At 46.8% G+C, this 21893-nt stretch overlaps 1 long non-coding RNA gene across 2 annotated transcripts in view; it reads right to left on the reverse strand.

Moving 5' to 3' along the window:
• The window catches only part of LOC134810683 (uncharacterized), a 364401-nt gene extending 342737 nt beyond the window's left edge, over positions 1-21664 (reverse strand). For both annotated transcript variants that reach the window (XR_010159288.1, XR_010159287.1), the window contains exon 1: positions 18125-21664. This is a non-coding gene — a long non-coding RNA (uncharacterized LOC134810683). The remainder of the gene's footprint in view (positions 1-18124) is intronic.
• Between the last annotated feature and the right edge of the window lie 229 nt (positions 21665-21893).

A 21893-nucleotide genomic window follows, 5' to 3' on the forward strand; every position in this document is an offset into this window, starting at 1 on the left:
GAAACCCTTTTGAATGCCGGTTTAGATTAGCTGTGCTCTGACTCTCATCTATTGCTGGAAATAATCAGAAATTTGCAGAACTTCCCACTATTCCCAAGGGTGAGTGTGAACTGGATCCGGTCCTATCTATCACACTCATCCTGTTCATTCCTACTGTTAACGTGAATAAATAAGCAATCTGATGTGACTAAACATCACCATGAGCTGCTTGATATAGCAAAGGGCTAATTTATTTTTGATCTACCACCGATGTATAAACATCTGACTCAGAGCATCTCGCCTTCTCTCCAGGGACTCAAGCAGCTAAGTTCATGAAACACCTGACTGTTATGCAGCAGAACTTGGATTCATTTTGTCTCTCTTCTTTTCTAACTCTTCACTCTAAACATCTGTTTTCCCCTGTGGAAGCACGAGTTCATCAGCAGAACAACATAGCAGTCCTATATATAACAGTATTCTTGGCTATGATACTTCAATGTGTATGTCAAGGTCTTCTACTCACTATAGCTTCCTTGACTACCCTGATAACCAAGGAACTTCCACTTGTGTTGCTTTATGTCACCAGAGTCCACCAAAATACTTCCCCATCATTTGCACCACACTGAATTGTGCTGGCTTTGCATAGGGGACATTGTTGGTTGCCTACAAAATCCCATTCCCCCTTCTTCTTTCCTAACAGAACCACAGTTTTGTTCAGGTGCCACACAGCCAAGTGCCTCAAGGGAAGATGACTCATTCCAGCTAAAGGCAATCCTTCTAACGGTGATACTACTCCTGTGGAGTCATTGGCTCGGGCACAGGGATATAACCCAGGGATGGCCAATGAGATGCAAGAGGCTGGAGCTTCTCTCATTCTTAATAAAAAGCCACTGGGAGATCAGATGGTTTGTCTTTCCAGATGTTAACCCTGCCTGAAATTGTTGCAGCCATGTTGCTGCCAGGCAGATGTAGCCAACACTGAAGATGACAGAACAGAGGCAGAAAGAACCAGATACCAGACCATAAGCTTCTGGTCAAGGTTTTTATCCTACAGTACTCCTCCTAGACACTTTCCTGAAGGATGATTTTTGGGTGTGGCAGGTAGTGAGTAAATGCCCTAGACTTATTTCTCAGAACTAATTCCACTCAACTAATTTAGCACTAATCTGAAAATTATTTTCACTAATTTGCAGCAGCTAAAGTCATGGTTTACTCTGATATTCTTAGACAATATTCATTATTGGCAGATAATAAATTTAAAGGGAAAAATGGGAAAGGAAGTAATAATATCATTGATGAAGATAAAAGGAAAATAGGAGCTGAAAGTGAAAAAGAAAAGTATAATAAGTAAAGACCTTTGAGAGTTCTTCTCTCTCGTTAATAGGAGAATTCTGTCATTGGAAACATACACTACAATGGAAAAACCCTAGTGATGGGAATGGAAGTAAACTTGCATAAGAAAGATGGATAGCAGACATGACAGAACCAACTGGGATCCAAAGAATAGTACATGTGGCTGTCATTAACCCTTGACCAAATGGTAGAATTGTAAAAATAAGAAAATTGGACAGAAGTTACTATAAGTATTCACTGATCATGGATATTAAAAGCCATGAGATATCCTTTGTGTATGAGATGATATTATTGCATCATGATCAACAAGATGATTTTTCAAGCTACTTTTTCAATATGACAGAGAACTGGCACTGAGCCAGCTTCACCTAATTATCCAGTGCCTCTTTGAAAATAGTTGACCAAAGAGAGATGTGCAAGTTTTTGATTGTCTCTAAGTCTCAGGTACCTTACCTGTAATTAGAGACAATACACAATTCAAAGGTCTGTGAAGAGAATGAAAAAGATGGTATATGTGAAGCACTGAGCAAGTGTTTTGCACACTGAAAGGTCTCAAATATTTAAGTTCCCTTTCCTTTGTCCTCCCACTCCTGACACAACTGAAAGGGTCATTGCTCCCTTGGAGTATATGTGAAGTCTGCCTTCTAATGAGTAATTAGAGGCATAAGGATAGAGACCTATTTGATTTGGGGCTGCCTCTTGGACTCATCCACTTCCCACAGATGGCTGTAGGCAGAATTGCAATTCACCTCCAGTCTCACCAGCTTATTTGACTCAGAGTCAAGTGTTCCCCCAAAGAATTACCATTGTATGGCCTAAGAAAGTACTTACCCCACTGATGGCAGCAGCTGCTGCCATCACACTGGCTACAGGAGGGAGGCATGACTGGGGCTGCACACTCCATGGAGCCGGTGGGAGTCCCACCCCTTCTGGGTGGCGGGTCTACAGCCACCCAAACTGTGGCTGTGGATCCAAGCCTGTGCTCATGTAGGGGGCCAGGAGCAGGCAAAATCTGACCTCCTAGGTGCAGCTGCAGCTTCAGGATCCATGGCTGCAGACCTTGGCCTCTAGCTCCAAGGAGCAGGCAGGAGCCGGGGACAAGCAAAAACCCCACCCCTTCCAAGTTGGCAGGGCAGGAGCTCCCTGGGTACAGCTACGGCCTGCCCTCCCAGGGCCAGGACCTGGACATCTCTGCAGCCTACATCCTGGGGGACCGGGAAGCCCCTCCCCACAGTCCCTACTGGCTTGGGGGTGTCTGCTCCCACTGCCTGGCCACACAGTAAGGCTGGGGCCAAGCCCAGGGCCTTGAATGGCAGTGGGAGGCAGAGTTGAAGCAGTGGGTCCCCCAGAAAGGCTCCACCTTCAGGCCAGGGAAGGCCCGAAGGCTGGGGGCCAGGCTGCCAGTCCTGCCGAGGGGAGTGAGGACTTGTGGGTCTCCTCTGGGCCCACCCATAGCTGCCCATGGACCAATCAGCAGGCACTTCCTCCCCTCTGAGCCCCATAAAAGCCCCAGGCTCAGCCAGAGCAGGGCAGAGGGCAGAGGACAGAGAGACAACAGGTGGACCAGCTGCAGAGAGGAGCTACCCTCTCTGCTGAGAGCTAAACACTTGACGGGATGACCTGCCTACAGAGAGGAGCTACCCATTGCAGGTCTCCTCTGAGCTGTTCTGACACTAAATAAAGCTTATCTTCATCTTCTTCACCCTTTACTTGGCTGCATACTTCATTCTTCCTGGACACAGGACAAGAACTCAGGCAAAGGCGCCACCAGCTACAGAGGTTTCCAGGAAGAAAACTGACACCCCAAAGATCCCATAACAACACTATAGTGTAGTCATTTATATAAATTTCTTTACTACTAGACTGGAAATTGCTAGAGGGAATTCCTTTCTGTAACCAAGAGCCTCACACAGAACCTGAACATAGAAGATGCTCAGTAAGAAAGGGAGAAACGAATGGAAAGAAGGAAGATGGAGGCAACAAACAACAGAATGGGCAATGCTTAGCTTCTAGACCACTGCTGTCTGGTATAAATGTAATGCAAACCCTAAGTGTGAACCATGTGTGTAATTTTATATTTTTTAATAGCCACATTAAAAAGTAAAAAGAAGGCGGCACCGCAGCCATGGAGGGAGGCCGCGGCGGCGGCGGCGGCTCGGGTGGCTGCGCTGGGAGGCGGCGATGAGAGGCTCGCACGCCTCCAGCCCGGCCCCGGCCCCCCGGGACGGAGAGCCGAGCAGCCCCGGCTCTGGGCTACGGACTATGGGCGAATAGCTCTGACCACCCGGCGAAGCATGCCGCCTGCCTTGGCCTCCCAAAGTGCCGAGATTGCAGCCTCTGCCGGGCCGCCACCCCGTCTGGGAAGTGAGGAGCGTCTCTGCCTGGCCGCCCATCATCTGGGACGTGAGGAGCCCCTCTGCCTGCCTACCCAGTCTGGAAAGTGAGGAGCGTCTCTGCCCGGCCGCCATCCCATCTAGGAAGTGAGGAGCGCCTCTTCCCGGCCACCATCCCATCTAGGAAGTGAGGAGCGTCTCTGCCCAGCCGCCCATCGTCTGAGATGTGGGGAGCGCCTCTGCCCCGCCGCCCCGTCTGGGAAGTGAGGAGCGCCTCTACCCGGCCGCGACCCCGTCTGGGAGGTGAGGAGCGTCTCTGCCCAGCCGCCCCGTCTGAGAAGTGAGGAGACCCTCCGCCAGGCAGCCACCCCGTCTGGGAAGTGAGGAGCGTCTCTGCCCGGCAGCCACCCCATCCAGGAGGGAGGTGGGGGTCAGCCCCCACCAGGCCAGCCGCCCCATCCGGGAGGGAGGTGGGGGGTCAGCCCCCCGCCCGGCCAGCCGCCCCGTCCGGGAGGGAGGTGGGGGGGTCAGCCCCCCACCCGGCCAGCTGCCCCGTCCGGGAGGGAGGTGGGGGGGTCAGCCCCCCGCCTGGCCAGCCACCCCGTCTGGGAGGGAGGTGGGGGGGGTCAGCCCCCTGCCTGGCCAGCCGCCCCGTCTGGGAGGTGAGGGGCGCCTCTGCCTGGCCGCCCCTACTGGGAAGTGAGGAGCCCCTCTGCCCAGCCAGCCGCCCTGTCCGGGAAGGAGGTGGGGGGGTTCAGCCCCCCGCCCGGCCAGCCACCCCGTCCGGGAGGGAGGTGGGGGGGTCAGCCCCCTGCCAGGCCAGCCGCCCCGACCGGGAGGGAGGTGGGGGGGTCAGCCCCCCGCCCGGCCAGCCGCCCCGTCCGGGAGGTGAGGGGCGCCTCTGCCCGGCCGCCCCTACTGGGAAGTGAGGAGCCCCTCTGCCCGGCCAGCTGCCCCATCTGGGAGGGAGGTGGGGGGGTCAGCCCCCTGCCCGGCCAGCCGCCCCGTCCGGGAGGTGAGGGGCGCCTCTGCCCGGCCGCCCCTACTGGGAAGTGAGGAGCCCCTCTGCCCGGCCAGCCGCCCAGTCCGGGAAGGAGGTGGGGGGGTCAGCCCCCCGCCAGGCCAGCCGCCCCATCCGGGAGGGAGGTGGGGGGGTCAGCCCCCCGCCTGGCCAGCCGCCCCGTCCGGGAGGTGAGGGGCGCCTCTGCCTGGCCGCCCCTACTGGGAAGTGAGGAGCCCCTCTGCCCGGCCAGCCGCCCTGTCCGGGAGGGAGGTGGGGGGGTCAGCCCCCCTGCCCGGCCAGCCGCCCCGTCCGGGAGGTGAGGGGCGCCTCTGCCCGGCCGTCCCTACTGGGAAGTGAGGAGCCCCTCTGCCCGGCCAGCCGCCCGGTCCGGGAAGGAGGTGGGGGGGGTCAGCCCCCCGCCAGGCCAGCCGCCCCATCCGGGAGGGAGGTGGGGGGGTCAGCCCCCCGCCCGGCCAGCCGCCCCGTCCGGGAGGTGAGGGGCGCCTCTGCCCGGCCGCCCCTACTGGGAAGTGAGGAGCCCCTCTGCCTGGCCAGCCGCCCCGTCTGGGAGGGAGGTGGGGGGTCAGCCCCCCGCCCGGCCAGCCGCCCGGTCCGGGAGATGAGGGGCGCCTCTGCCCGGCCGCCCCTACTGGGAAGTGAGGAGCCCCTCTGCCCGGCCACCGCCCCGTCTGGGAGGTGTACCCGGCAGCTCATTGGGAATGGGCCATGATGACAATGGCGGTTTTGTGGAATAGAAGTGGGGGAAAGGCGGGGAAGGGATTGAGAGATCGGATGGTTGCCATGTCTGTGTAGAGGGAGGTAGACACGGGAGACTTTTCGTTTTGTTCTGTACTAGGAAAAATTCTTCTGCCTTGTGATCCTGTTGATCGGTGACCTTACCCCCAACTCTGTGCTCTCTGAAACATGTGCTGTGTCCACTCAGGGTTAAATGGATTAAGGGTGGTGCAAGATATGCTTTGTTATACAGATGCTTGAAGGCAGCATGCTCGTTAAGAGTCATCACCACTCCCTAATCTCAAATACCCAGGGACACAAACACTACGGAAGGCCGCAGGGTCCTCTGCATAGGAAAACCAGAGACCTTTGTTCACTTGTTTATCTGCTGACCCTCCCTCCACTATTGTCCTATGACCCTGCCAAATCCCCCTCTGTGAGAAACACCCAAGAATGATCAATAAAAATAAATAAATTAATAATAAAAAAAAGTAAAAAGAAACTAGACTAATATTTAATAATATATTTTACCTAGCAAAATGTATCCAAAATATTATATCAATATGTAATCAATATAAAAAATTATTGTGAGATTTTAGAATTTTTGTATTGTCTTCCAAATCTGCCGTATATTTTACACTCATTGAACATCTCAATTTGGACTGGACATACTTTAAGTATTTGACAGCCACATGGGGCCAGAGGCTTCCATGTTGAACAGTGCAGCTCTAGACTCTACATACCTTCTCACTGTCTTTTCCATTTCAGAAGCCCTGCCTTCCCCAGCTGGAGCCCCACCTACTTAAAGGTGTCCAGCTCCTCCCGACTAGCCACTTAACTATCCAAGTTAAAAACATTCCTAATTCACTCTGACTTACAAAATGTACCATCCCATCTCCCAGATTCCTGCCCTAAAATGCCACTTAGTTTGGTGTTATTAAGTGCCAATCAATTTAAGTAGCTAATATTCCCAAGTAACAGTCTGGTTTTTAACATGTTTTAGGAAGGAAGACATTTTCTTCCCATTAAAGGCTTTACACATATCCTATATCGGAAAAAAAATGTGACTACGAACTTCGATGAAGGCACTTCAGAATGTCCCTGGCACACCCAAAGATGTGGGTGAAATATAATACTTTGGTCCAGGACTCACTGAATACAGAAACTATCTGTCTTCATGTCCGCAGTGCCAAGCACTGTGTCTGGCACAAAGACAGCACACTAAATATTGGTATTATATTCATTAAAATTAGTTGAGAAACACAAGTGAGAGTTCCATCAGAGCTAGTTAAGGTTACCCAGCAAGGAAAAGAAATTCATGAGGCATGACTAATGGCATTCTTGGGTTTTTAAGTCAAAGAGTCAGTATTTTATTAGAAAGTGGAAAAAACAAAATGACATAATGGGAAAGAAATAAAATGGCAAAAGTCCCTTAAAGTCCATGGATCAGAGAGCAGAGCATTTATGACTAATCTTCAGGGATTGTGGGGGAGGATATTTACACATTCATTCAACAAATATTTCTTAAACTGCTATGTGCCAGGCTCTGTGCTTGGCAGAAGTCACACAAATGTAAGACATCGTTCCTAACCTAAAGGAGCTCTAGACTTGAGAATAGACAGGCATGAAAAATAAACAGCTTCCTACCTTATGATGTGATGAAAGCTATGCTATAAGGGAGATATTTGCAAAGAGGAATGGGGTCAAAGAGGAAGGAGGGACTGTTTAGGGAGTTTCAGGATAGCTTCATAAAGGAAGGGAAAATAAGACCTTGAGAGATCCGTAGGTTTCTGCAGGCAAATTTAACAACAAGTGCAAAGACAGAGGAGAGAAAATACATACAGAATATTCTAGATAGGAGAGTAATGCAGTGTAACTGGAGCACAGCACTGCATGAAAAGTGGAGAGTAGCAGGAGATGATATTGAAAAAGCAGACTGAGCTCAAATCACAAAGGACCTTGCAATGCTCTGCACAGGGATTTGGACTTTAGCCTAAAGTCAAAGTGGATCCACCCCAAAGTTCTAAGCAGATACACGATAGGAAAGAATTTCTCTGCCTACAGGAAGCCAGAAGTGATCATGTGACTTATTTGGGCCAGTGAAATGTGAATAGAAGTGATGCTACATTCTGGCCAGGCATGGTGGCTCACGCCTATAATTCCAAGACTTTGAAAGGCCAAGGTGGGTGGATCACCTGAGGTCAGGAGTTCAAGACCAGCCTGGCAACATAGTGAAACCCAATCTCTACTAAAAGTACAAAATTGGCCAGGTGTGGGGGTGCACGCCTGTATTCCCAGCTACTCAGGAGGCTGAGGCAGGAGAATAGCTTGAACCCATGAGGCGGAGGTTGCAGTGAGCTGAGATCATGCCATTACACTCCAGCCTGGGCAACAAGAGTGAAACTCCATCTCAGAAAAAAAAAAAAAAAAAAAAAGAAATCATGACACATTCTATTTTTTTCTAGCCAGTGACTAACAATTTTAAGATAGTGGCTTTTCAGAACTCAAACAAATTTACAAGAAAAAAACAAACAACCCCATCAACAATTGGGCGAAGGATATGAACAGACACTTCTCAAAAGAACACATTTATGCAGCCAACAGACACATGAAAAATTGCTCATCATCACTGGCCATTAGAGAAATGCAAATCAAAACCACAACGAGATACCATCTCACACCAGTTAGAATGGCAATCATTAAAAAGTCAGGGAACAACAGGTGCTGGAGAGGATGTGGAGAAACAGGAACACTTTTACACTGTTGATGGGACTGTAAACTAGTTCAACCATTGTGGAAGACAGTGTGGCGATTCCTCAAGGATCTAGAACTAGAAATACCATTTGACCCAGCCATCCCATTACTGGGTATATACCCAAAGGATTATAAATCATGCTGCTATCAAGACACATGCACATGTATGTTTATTGCGGCACTATTCACAATAGCAAAGACTTGGAACCAACCCAAATGTCCATCAATGATAGACTGGATTAAGAAAATGTGGCACGGCTGGGCGCGGTGGCTGACGCCTGTAATCCCAGCACTTTGGGAGGCCGAGGCGGGCGGATCACAAGGTCAGGAGATCAAGACCATCCTGGCTAACACGGTGAAACCCCATCTCTACTAAAAATACAAAAAATTAGCCGAGCGTGGTGGCAGGTGCCAGTAGTCCCAGCTACTCAGGAGGCTGAGACAGGAGAACGGCGTGAACCTGGGAGGCGGAGTTTGCAGTGAGCCAAGATCGGGCCACTGCACACCAGTCTGGGCGATAGAGCGAGGCTCCATCTCAAAAAAAAAAAAAAAAGAAAAGAAAAGAAAATGTAGCACATATACATCATGGAATACTATGCAGCCATAAGAAAGGATGAGTTCATGTCCTTTGTAAGGACATGGATGAAGCTGGAAACCATCATTCTCAGCAAACTATTGCAAGGACAGAAAACCAAACACCGCATGTTCTCACTCATAGGTGGGAATTGAACAATGAGAACACATGGACACAGGATGGGGAACATCACACACCGGAGACTGTTGTCGCGTGGGAGGAGGGTGGAGGGATAGCATTAGGAGATATACTTAATGTAAATGACGAGTTAATGGGTGCAACACACCAACATGGCACATGTATACATATGTAACAAACCTGCATGTTGTGCACACGTACCCTAAAACTTAAAGTATAATTAAAAAATTAGAAAAAAAAAAAAGATAGTGGCTTTTCTGTCCGCCTGGGTTCCTGAGTGATTACAATTGAGGTAGGAGGCAGGACTCAACTCCAGACCAGATTAAAGACTGACTGAAACACGGAAGTGGCGCTGAAAGCACCTCTCCATAAGATGTGCCCACCAGCACCATGACAGTTTACAATTGCCATGGCAATACACAGAAGTTACCACCTCTTCCCATGGCAACTAGCAGGAAGTTTTCACCCTTTCTCTAGAAATTTCTGAATAACCCACTGCTTAATTGCATATGATTAAAAGTTGGTATAAATATGACTGCAGAACTTCCCTGAGTTGCTGCTCGCAGCACACTGCCTATGAGGTAGCCCTGCTCTGCAGGAGCAGTGACCAAGCTATAACACCACCTCCTCAATAAAGCTGTTTTCTTCTACCACCAGCTTGCTCTTGCATTCTTTCCTGAGCAAAGCCAAGAACTGTCCTGGGCTAAGCCCCAGTGTTAGGGCTCACCTGCCCTGCACTGCAGTGAGCAGAGCCTTCCTGCTGAATGACAGTGGATTTGTAATGGGAGTAAGAATTAAGACTTTGTTGTCTTAGCCACTTTGATTTGCAGGGGCTTTCTTATTACTGCATAAAAACTGCAGGCTATCTTGACTGATAGAGCAGGAGACCAGCATGATGAGATTTATATTTTTAAAAGATAATTGAGACAACATGGAGGATGGATTAGAAGTAGTAGAGGAAGTTAATTACAGGCACAAAACCAATACAGAGATATTGCAATACTCCAGGAAAGAGATAATAAAGGCCTAAAATAAGAGCAATAACAGTGGAAGTGAAGAAAATGAGTTATATTTAAGAAATATTTACATTGCAATATCAACAATATTACATTGCAATATCAAAGAATATAGTGATTATCAAAATGTGCTATATAGATTTTTTTTCACCTATTCCTATGTAAAAAATTACCCCAAAACTTCTCGACTTAAAACAATGATAAAAGACATTATCTCACAGTTTCTGTGGGTCAGAAAGTTCAAGAACAGCTTAGCTGGTGGTCCTGGCTCAGGATTTCTCATGAGGTTGCAGTCAAGATGTTGGCCAGGGCTGCAGTCATCTGAAGGTTTGACTGGGGCTGGAGGATCCACTTCCAAAATGGTTCACTTCTATAGCTGGGAAGTTGATGCTAACCGTTAGCAAGAGGCTTCCGTTTCTTATCATATGGACCTTTCCATGAAGCTGCTTGAATGTCCTCATGATGTGGCAGCTGGCTTTACCCAGAGTGAGTGACCCAAAAGAGAATATGGTACAGTGGCAATTTCTCTTATGTCTTAGCCTTAGAAGTCACACACCACGACTGCTTGTGTATTCTTTGGCCATAGTGACCAAACATGATGCACTGTAGGAAGGGCCCCTAAAAAGAGGTGAATATAGGAGGTAAGGATCATGAAGGGCCAGCTTGAAGCCTGACTACCACAATGAACAAGATGGAAATAAAGAAGCTGACTGACTCTGAGACTTCTAGCTTAAATGATTCAATGGTCAGATTAAGCAAGATACAGAAAGGAGGTGGTTGGACCAGTTTGGGAAGGGAGAAAGCAGATCATTAGTTCTATTTTGAAACTGCCATGGGGAGGAGCCTCGAAGACATGCAAACAGAGATGCCTAATTGTTAAATAAGCAGCTCCTAAGAGAGGGTTGATAACTTAAGAATGAATACTATCTGAGTGGTGGGAGGAGCAAAGGCAGAAAATAATATGGCCCAGGAAGTATATACAGAAAAAAGAGGGAAGAAACTAAACAAAACACCAGGAATGGATCCTTATGAAGAGATTCTTATATTTTTAAGGGAAGGGGGAAAGAGGAAAAGTCAGTAAATGGCACAGGGCAGCAGGACTCAGGGAAGGAATCAGAGAATGGGTGTTGTCTGGATCGGGAAGCTATGGTGGACAGTTCTGTGAGTTTCAGCAGCAATGCCACATGACATAAAGCAGTCAAGCAATGTGAAAACTGAGACAAGCCCACTGGATTTCAGAGATATAGTGTGTGGCCATATGGTAAGTATCTCAGTGGAGGTGGGATGGTATTGCTCACCTAAATGCATAATTTCACCATTGAAAGATTAAACTCTTCCTCTCATGCAATAGAGGTGGCTTCCCTCATAACAGGCCCACAGTATAACACCTTGAGGACAGAACAACCACAGCCCACCCATGATGTAAGAACTAGTCCACACAGCAATGGAAAACTCCTTTCATCATGGGTCTGTCATGAGCATATCTATTGTGAATGGAGCATGAATGGGTCAGAGAAAGAACAATTTCTTCTTCCCAAACAACTTTGCCTTCATGAAAAGCTTAGGTTATTGATGAATTTCTTAGGGCAACCATATTGCTTGGTAGCTACTCCATGGATCTAAGGTTATAGGATAGGAAGTCCCAAACCCAGAATCGCAGGATTTGAAAATCGTAAGAAGAGATAATCTTGATGAATCTTCTTATTTTAAAGATAAAAGAAGACCTAGTAAGATTAAGCTATTTGGTCAAGGTAATTTTTTTTTTTTTTTTTTTGCTATGATTGGGTCCTGGCTTTCTGGCTGACTGCTTCTCATCCAGAACCCTTTTAACTCATTCACATTTCTTCACATTATTTTACACACACATACACACACACACACACGTGCACATAGATATAAATCTGATATCAGGAGAAACTGATGTTCAGTAGTTTAATAGGCATCTCCAATTTAACATAGCTAAAACAGATCTCTTGATGTTGTTCCTGAAAATAGATCTCTACCCACCTCCCCCATAACTATAGAGGGTACTCTCACCCATACCCCAGAAACCTTTCTTGATGGCGCTCTCTCTCACCATCGTAGCATTTACCAATATCTGACGTTGTTTTAGATTTTTATCTGCTTATTATCGTTCCACTAAAATTTAAGCTCCAGGTGGCATTTTGTTCAGAGAAAACTCTTCACTGCTTTAAAAGTCCCTGGCACATAGTAGGCGCCCAAAAAATATATGTTGAATGAATCCATTGGTATTAAATCCTGTGGTCAGGAAACACTTATGGCAACATTATTTTTAGCTAAATGGGAACTTAATGTAGGGACTTACCAGAAACTGAAAGCAGAAATGTCACAGTCATTGCTATAGGCCATGTAGTTGCCTTTGATTTTAAAAACAATGAGGCCGGGCACAGTGGCTCACACCTGTAATCCCAGCACTTTGGGAGGCTGAGGCAAGTGGATCAATTGAGGTCAGGGGTTCAAAACCAGCCTGGCCAACATAGTGAAACCTGGTCTTTACTAAAAATACAAAAATCACCTGGGCATAATGGCACACACCTGCAACCCCAGCCACTTGGGAGGCTGAGGCAGAGAATTGCTTGAACCCAGAAGGTGGAGGTTGCAGTGAGCCAAAATCACGCCACTGCACACCAGCCTGGGTGACAGAGTGAGAGTCCATCTAAAATAAATTTAAAAAGACAATGACAGTCACAGTACCTCTGAAATCTTTGTATAGGATCAAATACCAGCCTATTAATATCCTCAGGAGTAAGTGACCCTGATACGACAGGAGGTAATATGGCAAAATCAAAACCTACTACTACTCTAAATTAATGACTTTGGCCATATCATTGTCAATATCCACTGAGCCTCCCTCACTTCTAGATATCCTGCCAGGAAATTATAGAAACAAACTCAGTTACAAAGCAATAAAGGACACTGCCGTGAAGGATCCAATTCCACTAATTTATGTATTCATTTATTCTATTTATTCAGCAAACTTTCACTGAGTGGATACTATGTGCTTGACACAACTAGGTGCCAAGACTAAAATCCTGTCTGGAATAGTGTTTACTATTGATTTTGTTGAAGTCATATCTCTGTCGCCATCATCTTATTCATGCAAAGCTGAAGGCATATAAAGGTTACCATGGGAAACTAAAGAAAGGCATCTCGGTGTCCTTTACTTATTTTTCCTACAGTGGGCAGTGATGATGACATTTATCAAGCTGTCTCACCTAAACCACCGACAAGTTGTTGTATCCTAAGAACTGATGTCTCTATCTTGGGACCATATTATCTAAGTTACCTGAGTCATAAGGATGAGGGGAAGCATTCGTTCTTATTTCAGAGGGGAAATTCCATTCCCCTACTTTGACAATATTTTCCCAGTAGTGATTTAATCCTCAGAATCCTGTAATACCCTTAGGGTAGTAATGAATAAATGAATGGCTGCAGTACGTTAAATCCTTATTTTCATCCTAAGAGCTTGATCTTGGTGGTTACCATTTTTCAGCTCTTCAATCATTTATTGCAACATATCACGCTACAACAGAAACTATTTAGAAGCAAGCAAGATGCTAACTGCTGTTATGTGCATTTAGAAATGGTCAGTTGATGAGAGGAGAAATCAGATGGTTAAACTTCTGCAACATTTTTCAAAGACCTCCAGTAAGGCTTAATACCTTGAAATACAAATTACAGGAAAAGAAAGATTTGCCTGTACTAAAATTTTGGCAAAGAAACAACAGAAACATATCTTCGAACCCATCAAACAATTCTCTTCTGTCTGACCCTTACCAAGAACTCTCTTTATCTCCTTGGAATATTGACTTCCTTCCAATATACAGGACTTTTCTGCATTCCCCAGGTGGGCCTATTGTCACTGAGAGTTTTTAACATGATGCATTAACCTCCTTGGGCTGCTGTAACAAATTAGCCCAAACTGGGTGGCTTAAACCAGCAGAAATTTATTCTCTTACAGTTCCAAAGCCTAGAAGTATGAAATCAAGGTGTCAGCAAGGCCAACCTCTCTCTGAAGGCTCCAGGAAAAAAATCTTCCTTGCCTTTTCCGGTTTCTTCCATTCCAGGTTGCCAGAGGGATCTTTGGCATTTCCTGGTTTGTAACTGCATCACTTAAATTTCTGCATCTGTCTTCACATGGCCATCTTCCCCCTAAGTGTGTCTTTTTTTTTTTCTTTTGAAACAGGGTCTCGCTCTGTCACCCAGACTGGAGTGCAAGTGGCACAATCACAGCTCACTGCAGCCTTGCCTTCCTGGGCTCAAGCAATCCTCCTGCCTCAGCCCCACAGAGTAGCTGAAACTACAGGTGCACCACCACACCCCACTAATTTTTGCTTTTTGTTTTTTGTTTTTTTTTGAACAGATGGGGTTACAACATCTTGCCCCAGGCCGGTCTCAAACTCAGGCTCAAGTGGTCTGCCCGCCTTGCCTCCCAAAGTGCCGGGATTACAGGCATGAGCCACCACACCCGGCCCTGTGTGTGTCTTTCTGTCCAAATCTCCCTCTTTTTATAAAGACATCAGTCACTGGCTTTAGGGCCCATTCTAATCCAGTACGACCTCATCTTAACTGGATTACATCTGCAAAGAACCTGTTTCCAGATGAGGTCACATTCATAGGTACCAGGGCTTAGGACTTCAACTTATTTTGGAGGACACAGTTCAACTCACGACAATGCCCAAACTCTGAGCCTTCTAATCCGAGAAAATTCCACCAAATGGCATCATAAACATGAGGTAGCACTTGGACTCTCTGGGTCTTCTCTGAGAAACTGGAATAATCCTTCTCATCTTCAAAAGCTTGTCACAAGTTATAATGAAACAATTTCCTCCCTTCCTCCTTCTCTCCTTCATTCTTTCCTTCCTTTATTTCCTCCTTTTCCTCTCTCCTTCTTCTTTTCCTTCCTTTCTTCCTCCTTTCTTTCCTTCCTTTTCACAAATACTTATGAGTATTTACTATGAGATAACCCAATGTTTCTGCTTTGGAAGACAGAAAGATGAAGTGAGAGTCCCACATTCAAAATTCAGAATTAGGGCTGGGTGCAGTGACACCTTTATTCCCAGCTACTTGGGAGGTGGAGGCAGGAAGAGCGCTTGAGCCCAGGAGTTCGAAGCTGCAGTGCACTATGAAGGAACCTGTGAATAGTCACTCCAGCTTGGGCAATATAGCGAGACCTCATCTCAAAAAAAAAAGAAAATTAGACTTTGTTGGAAGATTCAAAAATCGTAATATAAGGCAGAAGGTGGTAGTTGCCATAAGAGAGTCATAGATCCTGTGGCACAAAAATACAGCGAAAATAGATCAATTCCTGCTGAGAAGAATCCAGCAAGACATTGGAGCTTGACCTTGAAGAATTATCTAGGATTTGGAGTTTCAGAGATATAGAAAAAGAGTTCCCAGTTAAGCTGGGGACAAAAGCATAGAGACAAGAAGCCAGTGTATTTATAAATTTCTCAATGTGTCAAGGGCCCCTTATGCGTCATTGCTACAATTGAATTTCAGAAGTTTTAATAGAAAAGAGATTGGAAACGGAAAAAAGCACCAAAAAAAAAAAAAAAAAACTAACAATGGTCATCTTTGAGTGGTTAAGAAAAATTGTGCTTTTATTTATTTTTCAATTTTTTTCTAATGAGCTTGCATTATTTTTAATTAGAAAAATTTTTTAATTTTTCAAGAAAGATTTTTCAAATCACCTCAAAATTGTTGCCTCAAGAAAAGGACAAATCAAATCCTTCCAGACACAGAATGTTTACTGAGTGAGACAACTATCATCATGTCCATTATGACACAGAGGAAGGAATGGCCATTAGAGCTACTTGATCAATCAGCTGGTTCCTGCAGATACAGGCATTTTAGCCTCTACTTGAAGGCAGAGTAGAGCTTGGATTTTTCCTTTAAGTAAGCAATGTCTGCCCTCTGCTGGGCATTTAAAAGTTACCAAACACAACACTTTGCCTTTCCCATGTGGCAAGACAGAGTGATCAAGTGACAAGAAAGGTAAAATCACCATTCTGATCTTAAAGGCATTCGTTTTATTACTTTGACCAGGTTTCCCATTTCTATAAGCATGCTCCCACATCAGAGAGGAAAGCCCTTTGTTCACTTTCCCTCAGAGGTCAGTAGCACAGCCCATCCTTGGCTGGGACTCCAGACCACCATCCGAGTCAGAGGCACATGGTTTCAGTTGGCAGAGGGCAGGTATGCTTTGGTTTGTAGGGGATGGGGGCAGGGGTTGGGCCCAGTACCCCAGTGCTTGGGGTTGGCTGGAGGATCTGCCTAAAGCAACATGGACAGTCACGATGCAGAAAGGAATCAGCTGTTTCTCCTAACTCAACACCTTTGAGTGGGGTATTTTCTGAATTAGGCTACATTCTCAACCTCAACACTATTGACTTTGAGGACAGGCTCATTCTTGGTTATTACACAGAGGACAGTGCAGGCTGTCCTGTGCATTAGAGGATGTTTGGCAGCATCCCTGGCCTCTACCCACTACATGCCATGGCACCCTGCCCTCAGTTGTGACAACCGAAAATATCTCGAGACATTGTCAACTTCCCCTCCTTCCCACCTGGAGGGAGGATGGGGAAAGCTGGGTAGGGGGAATGGCCCCCTGCTGAGAATCACTTCTTGAGCCCCAGCTTCTCTTCCTTTTAACCCCTGACATATATACAAACCATCACTCTCATTGTGTGCAAACAAGCAGCAATGACAAGGACAAACAACTAGAAGTTAAAGACCCTGGCCGGGCACAGTGGCTCACGCCTGTAATCCCAGCACTTTAGGAGGTCGAGGTGGGCAGATCACCTGAGGTCAGGAGCTCGAGACCAGCCTGGTCAACATGGTGAAACCCAGTCTCTACTAATAATACAAAAATTAGCCGGGCATGGTGGCACATGCCTGTAATCCCAGCTACTCGGGAGGCTGAGGCAAGAGAATCGCTTGAACCCAGGAGGCAGAGGTTGCAGTGAGCCAAGATGGCGCCATTGCACTCCAGCCTGGGCGACAAGAGTGAAATTCCGTCTCTAAAAAAAAAAAAAGAAGTTAAAGACCCTATGTTTCCCTGTGCCACATCCTGGAGCCTCCTGGCCTTGGTTTCATCAACTGCAAATATAAATATATATCATTACTTTTATTTTGAAAGACTGTTGTGTGTTTAGTTAACAAACACTTACTAAGCACCTACTATGTGTAAGGCAGTGTACTGATGACTCCATGAGGAACAGTTTCAAATCTGAAAATGAGATTACTACACAGAGCATGATGCACTATACAGACGTGCTTCTATAGGAAAATTAATAATGAATCATTGGGAGATAGTACTTTAAGAAAGACAATATTGACCAGGTGCAGTGGCTCACACCTGTAATCCCAGCACTTTGGGAGGCTGAGGTGAAAGGACCACTTGAGCCCAGGACGTCAAGGTTGAAGTGAGCTATGAGTGCCACTGCACTCCAGCCTGGGTGACGGAACAAGACTCTGTCTTCAAAAAAAAAAAGAAGAAAGAAAGACTGAATACAGGCCCAGAACCTCTTATTCACATTTCTGAAATCCAAAAAATTCTGAGAACCTATTTTTCTTTTAATGTATTTGGCATCAAAATTTATTTGGTGGCAAAGCCTGACCTGAGGTGAATGACACCACCAACAGTCTTCATTGGTCCTGCTGAGTGTGACTATTCATGTTTTTCTACACAAATATTAATGTGTTTGGTCAAAAGGTGCTTGCTCAGGCTATGCTGGGGGTGTTACATAATATATAACGTGCACTGTTTTGCCTTTCTGAAACCCAAAATAATCTGAATTCCAAAACGTATATGGCGCTGAGGGTTTTGGATAAGGTATTGTGGACCAGAATATGTAAATTCTCAGGGAATTGAGCAAAACTGGAGCTAACACCTTCACACTATAAGCATTCATTATTCCTCATTTGCATCTTGTACCGTGCCCAGCAAACTGTGAGCTTACGAGATAAATAGGGAAAGATGGGAGTGTGAGTTTGCATGTAGGGCATGTGGATTTTGTCCCTTCAATAGCACAGGTAGCCTCTGTCCAAAGAAACCAGTCACTGTTTACATCCATCTCCCAGAAAGGAAAGAAGCGAAGCTTAATCACAGATGTGGCCCAGTCCCTCTCTGTAGCCCCAGGTACTGGAAGCAGCCCTCCTGCTGGAAATGACACTTCTCTCCAGTTCCAGCGAGCAGGAACCCACTTCAACTCACCCGGTTTGCATGTTCTGTTCTCCAACTTTCTTCATGCCCATTCAGCCCAGCAGGCTCAGACGGAGAGGAACAGTTCCTGCATCCTTGGGTCTAGTCTCCGCCAAGTTGGCGGTGGAGGCAGAGGAAGGCGTGGTGCTCTTACCCTGTTGTTTAATATGCAGAAGATTTTATGGGAGCCACGGATTAATCGGCTCAAAAAATACGAAGAGATATTTATGGTAAGTTCAAGTTTCACAACCACTCAAGAGGTTTTTCACTTCAAAGGATTTTAGTTCAAACCAGAGCTCGATGTCTCATTACCACAAACTTCGATCTTTTGGCCTTCAAAGGTCTTGTCTCCTTGACTCAATTCTTCACTTCAATTTATTTGTTTGAAAATATATACTGAACCTGTATCACGTGCCAAGTGCTGTGCTGGGTGATGGAAATATACACACAAATAAGACATGGCCCCTGCCTGGGAAAAGTCATGGTCCAATAAGGGAGACACTGTTGGACAACAGGCTGTCTCCAATCACTTTATGAGCAAAAGCTACCTTTCTTTTACCTAAGTTTGTGGCTGAAAGCAGAGGTCAGGGCAGGACGTGATGGCTCACGCCTGTAATCCCAGCATTTTGGAAGGCTGAGGCAGGTGGATTACTTGAGTCCAGGAGTTGAAGACTGGCCTGGCCAACATGGTGAAACCCCCTCTCTACTAAAAATTCAAAACAAATTAGCCAGGTGTGGTGGCTTGTGCCTGTAATCCCAGCTACATGAGGCTGAGGCAGGAGAATCGCTTGAACCCGAGAGGTGGAGGTTGCAGTGAATGGAGATCATGCCACTGAGAGGTGACAACATGCTAGCAGCCCTCGCTCGCTCTGGGCGCCTCCTCGGCCTCCGCGTCCACTCTGGCCGCGCTTGAGGAGCCCTTCAGCCCGCCGCTGCACTGTAGGAGCCCCTCTCTAGGCAGGCTGAGGCCGGAACCAGCTCCCTCTGCTTGCAGGCAGGTGTAGAGGGATAGGAGTGGGCGGGAACCGGAGCTGCGCACGGCGCTAGCGGGCCAGCGCGAGTTCCGGGTGGGCGCGGGATCCGCAGGCCCCACACTCGGAGCAGCCCGCCAGCGCTGCTGGCCGCCGGCAGTAAGGGGCTTAGCACCCGGGCCAGCAGCTGCAGAGGGTGCGCCAGGTCCCCCAGTACTGCCCGCCCGCCCGCGCCGGGAATTCTCGCCGGGCCTCAGCCGCCTCCGCAGGGCAGGGCTCGGCACCTGCAGCCGAACATGCGCGAGCCACCCCTCCTCCCCGGCAATTGGCTCCTGCGCTGCCCTAGCCTCCCCGACACACACCGCCCCTGCTCGGCGGCGCCAGGTCCCATGGACCGCCCAATGGCCATCTCTGTAAAATGGACCAATCAGCAGGATGTGGGGGAGCGTGGGACGGGGGTGGGTGGTCAGATAAGAGAATAAAAGCAGGCTGTCCTAGCCAGCAGCGGCAACCCACTTGGGTCCCTTTCCACACTGTAGAAGCTTTGTTCTTTCACTCTTTGCAATAAATCTTGCTGCTGCTCAGTTTTTGGGTCTGCACTGCCTTTATGAGCTGTAACACTCACCACAAAGGTCTGCAGCTTCACTCCTGAGGCCAGCTAGACCACTAACCCACGGGGAAGAATGAACAACTCCAGAAGCACCGCCTTAAGAGCTGTAACACTCACCGCGAAGGTCTGCAGCTTCACTCCTGAAGCCAGCGAGACCACGAACCCACCAGAAGGAAGAAACTCTGAAGACGTCCGACCATCAGAAGGAACAAACTCCGGACACACCACCTTTAAGAACTGTTAACACTCACTGCGAGGTTCTGCGGCTTCATTCCTGAAGTCAGTGAGACCAAGAACCCACCAATTCCAGACACACCACCACACTCCAGCCTGGACAACAGAGCAAAACTCTGTCTCAGAGAAAAAAAAGCAGAGGTCAGCAAATGGACCTGCAAGCCAGCTGCATGTTCTTTTTTTTTTGGAGACAGAGTCTCACTCTGTCACCCAGATTGGAGTGCGGTGGCATGGCATGGTCTCGGCTCACTGCAACCTCTGCCTCCCAAGTGATTCTCCCGCCTCAGCCTCCTGAGTAGCTGGGATTACAGGCGTGTGCCACCACACCGGGCTAATTTTGTATTTTTAGCAGAGATGGGGTTTCACTATGTTGGCCAGGCTGGTCTCGAACTCCTGACCTCGTGATCTGCCCACATCGGGCTCCCAAAGTGCTGGGATTACAGGCGTGAGCCACCAAGCCCAGCCACATGTTCTTATAAATAAGGTTTTGCTGGAACATAGCCACACATATTTGTTTATGTATTGTCTGTGGCTGCTTTTGCACTACAATAGCAAGTCAGGTTTGCTCTGAGTATGCAATAGAGATCATACAGCTCCCAAAGCCTGAAATAGTTCCTGTGTTGCCCTTAAAGAAAAAGTTCGTCGACCCCTGGACTTAAGGATAGGTGGAGGGCTGGTGGCAGGGAAAGCTATGAAGGAAGGTAAAAGGAAAGAAATTCCTGACAGTCAAGCCCCCAAGAAGAACAATAAAATGACAGTGTATAAGTTGGCATTTGGCTCAGCTGTGCATAACAGAAAATTCTAGGCTTAAACAAAATAAAGATTTTACATCTCCTACATGAAAGAGGTCAAGAGGTGGACAGCCTAAGTTTGGGTTTGGTGGCTTCATGGTCACCAGGGAGCCAAATTCCTTTTATCTTTCTGCTCCCTGTCATTCCTAGCAGGAGTTTTCCTTCCTCCAGTTTGTCTCATGGCCCAGTATAGCTGCTGGAGCTCCGGTAATTACATCTGTGTTCCAGATAAACAGCGAAAAATGAAGCAAAAAAGAATCTACCTTTTTTCCGAGTCAATTCTCTTTAAGAACATGACCTGGAACTCCCACTCTAAAATTTCCATTTCTGACTCATTGGCCACCCCTAGCTACAGGGAAGATGGAGATCTAGTCTTCCACAGCACCCTGTTCATAAACCCTTCACATTTTTTCCCACAGAACCATAGAAGCACGTATAGATGTTAGCATGTTCATAGCTAGGATGTGAGATCCTCTAATTGAGTTCCAAAATGAACACTGTGAACAAGGCTCACTAGAAAAAAATAGGAAAACCTCTTCCCCGTCTTGCTATTAATATATTTGTTCATTTTTCAAATATTTTTGAGCCTCTCCTGTGTTCCAGACACTGTGCTTGCCACTGCAACCCTCTTTCTTTTTTTTTTTTTAATGTGTCTTTTTGTTGTTGTCGTTATTTCAGAAAACAGTGGGATAGAAGAAAGCTTCTAAGGTGTCATCTAAACCATTCAGTTATTCCATGATTAATTATGTGAGTTGACTTTCCTTTACATGACACGCATATGTAACTGTTAGCAAGTAGTATATGTCTTTGGATGGTATGTCTTCCCAAATGGTATGGGTTAAAGTTGTTTTGTACTGTTGTTAATGTAAAGGGAATTTACATCTTATAAAAGCACCCATCCATTGTTATATTTGTTTACATTTCTCTCCTCCAATAAATAGACTGTAACTCCTTAAGAACTTTGTGTTTGCTAACTGCAGTCACTTAATAAATGTTCAATGAGGGAATAAAAGAATGGTCTTTCAACCTTCTGGTTGAGTACTCCCTGCCTTTAAAACTGAGCTTAGTGACTGTTTCCTGTTCTTTTGAGACAGATGACAGAGATGAGGATAATGCTTTCGTGTGTGCAGGACTTCAAAACTTTCTAAGAGCTTTTCACATACTTTTTTTAATAA

Source organism: Pan troglodytes, chromosome 7, assembly GCF_028858775.2.
Source record: "Pan troglodytes isolate AG18354 chromosome 7, NHGRI_mPanTro3-v2.0_pri, whole genome shotgun sequence".
NCBI lineage: Eukaryota > Metazoa > Chordata > Mammalia > Primates > Hominidae > Pan > Pan troglodytes.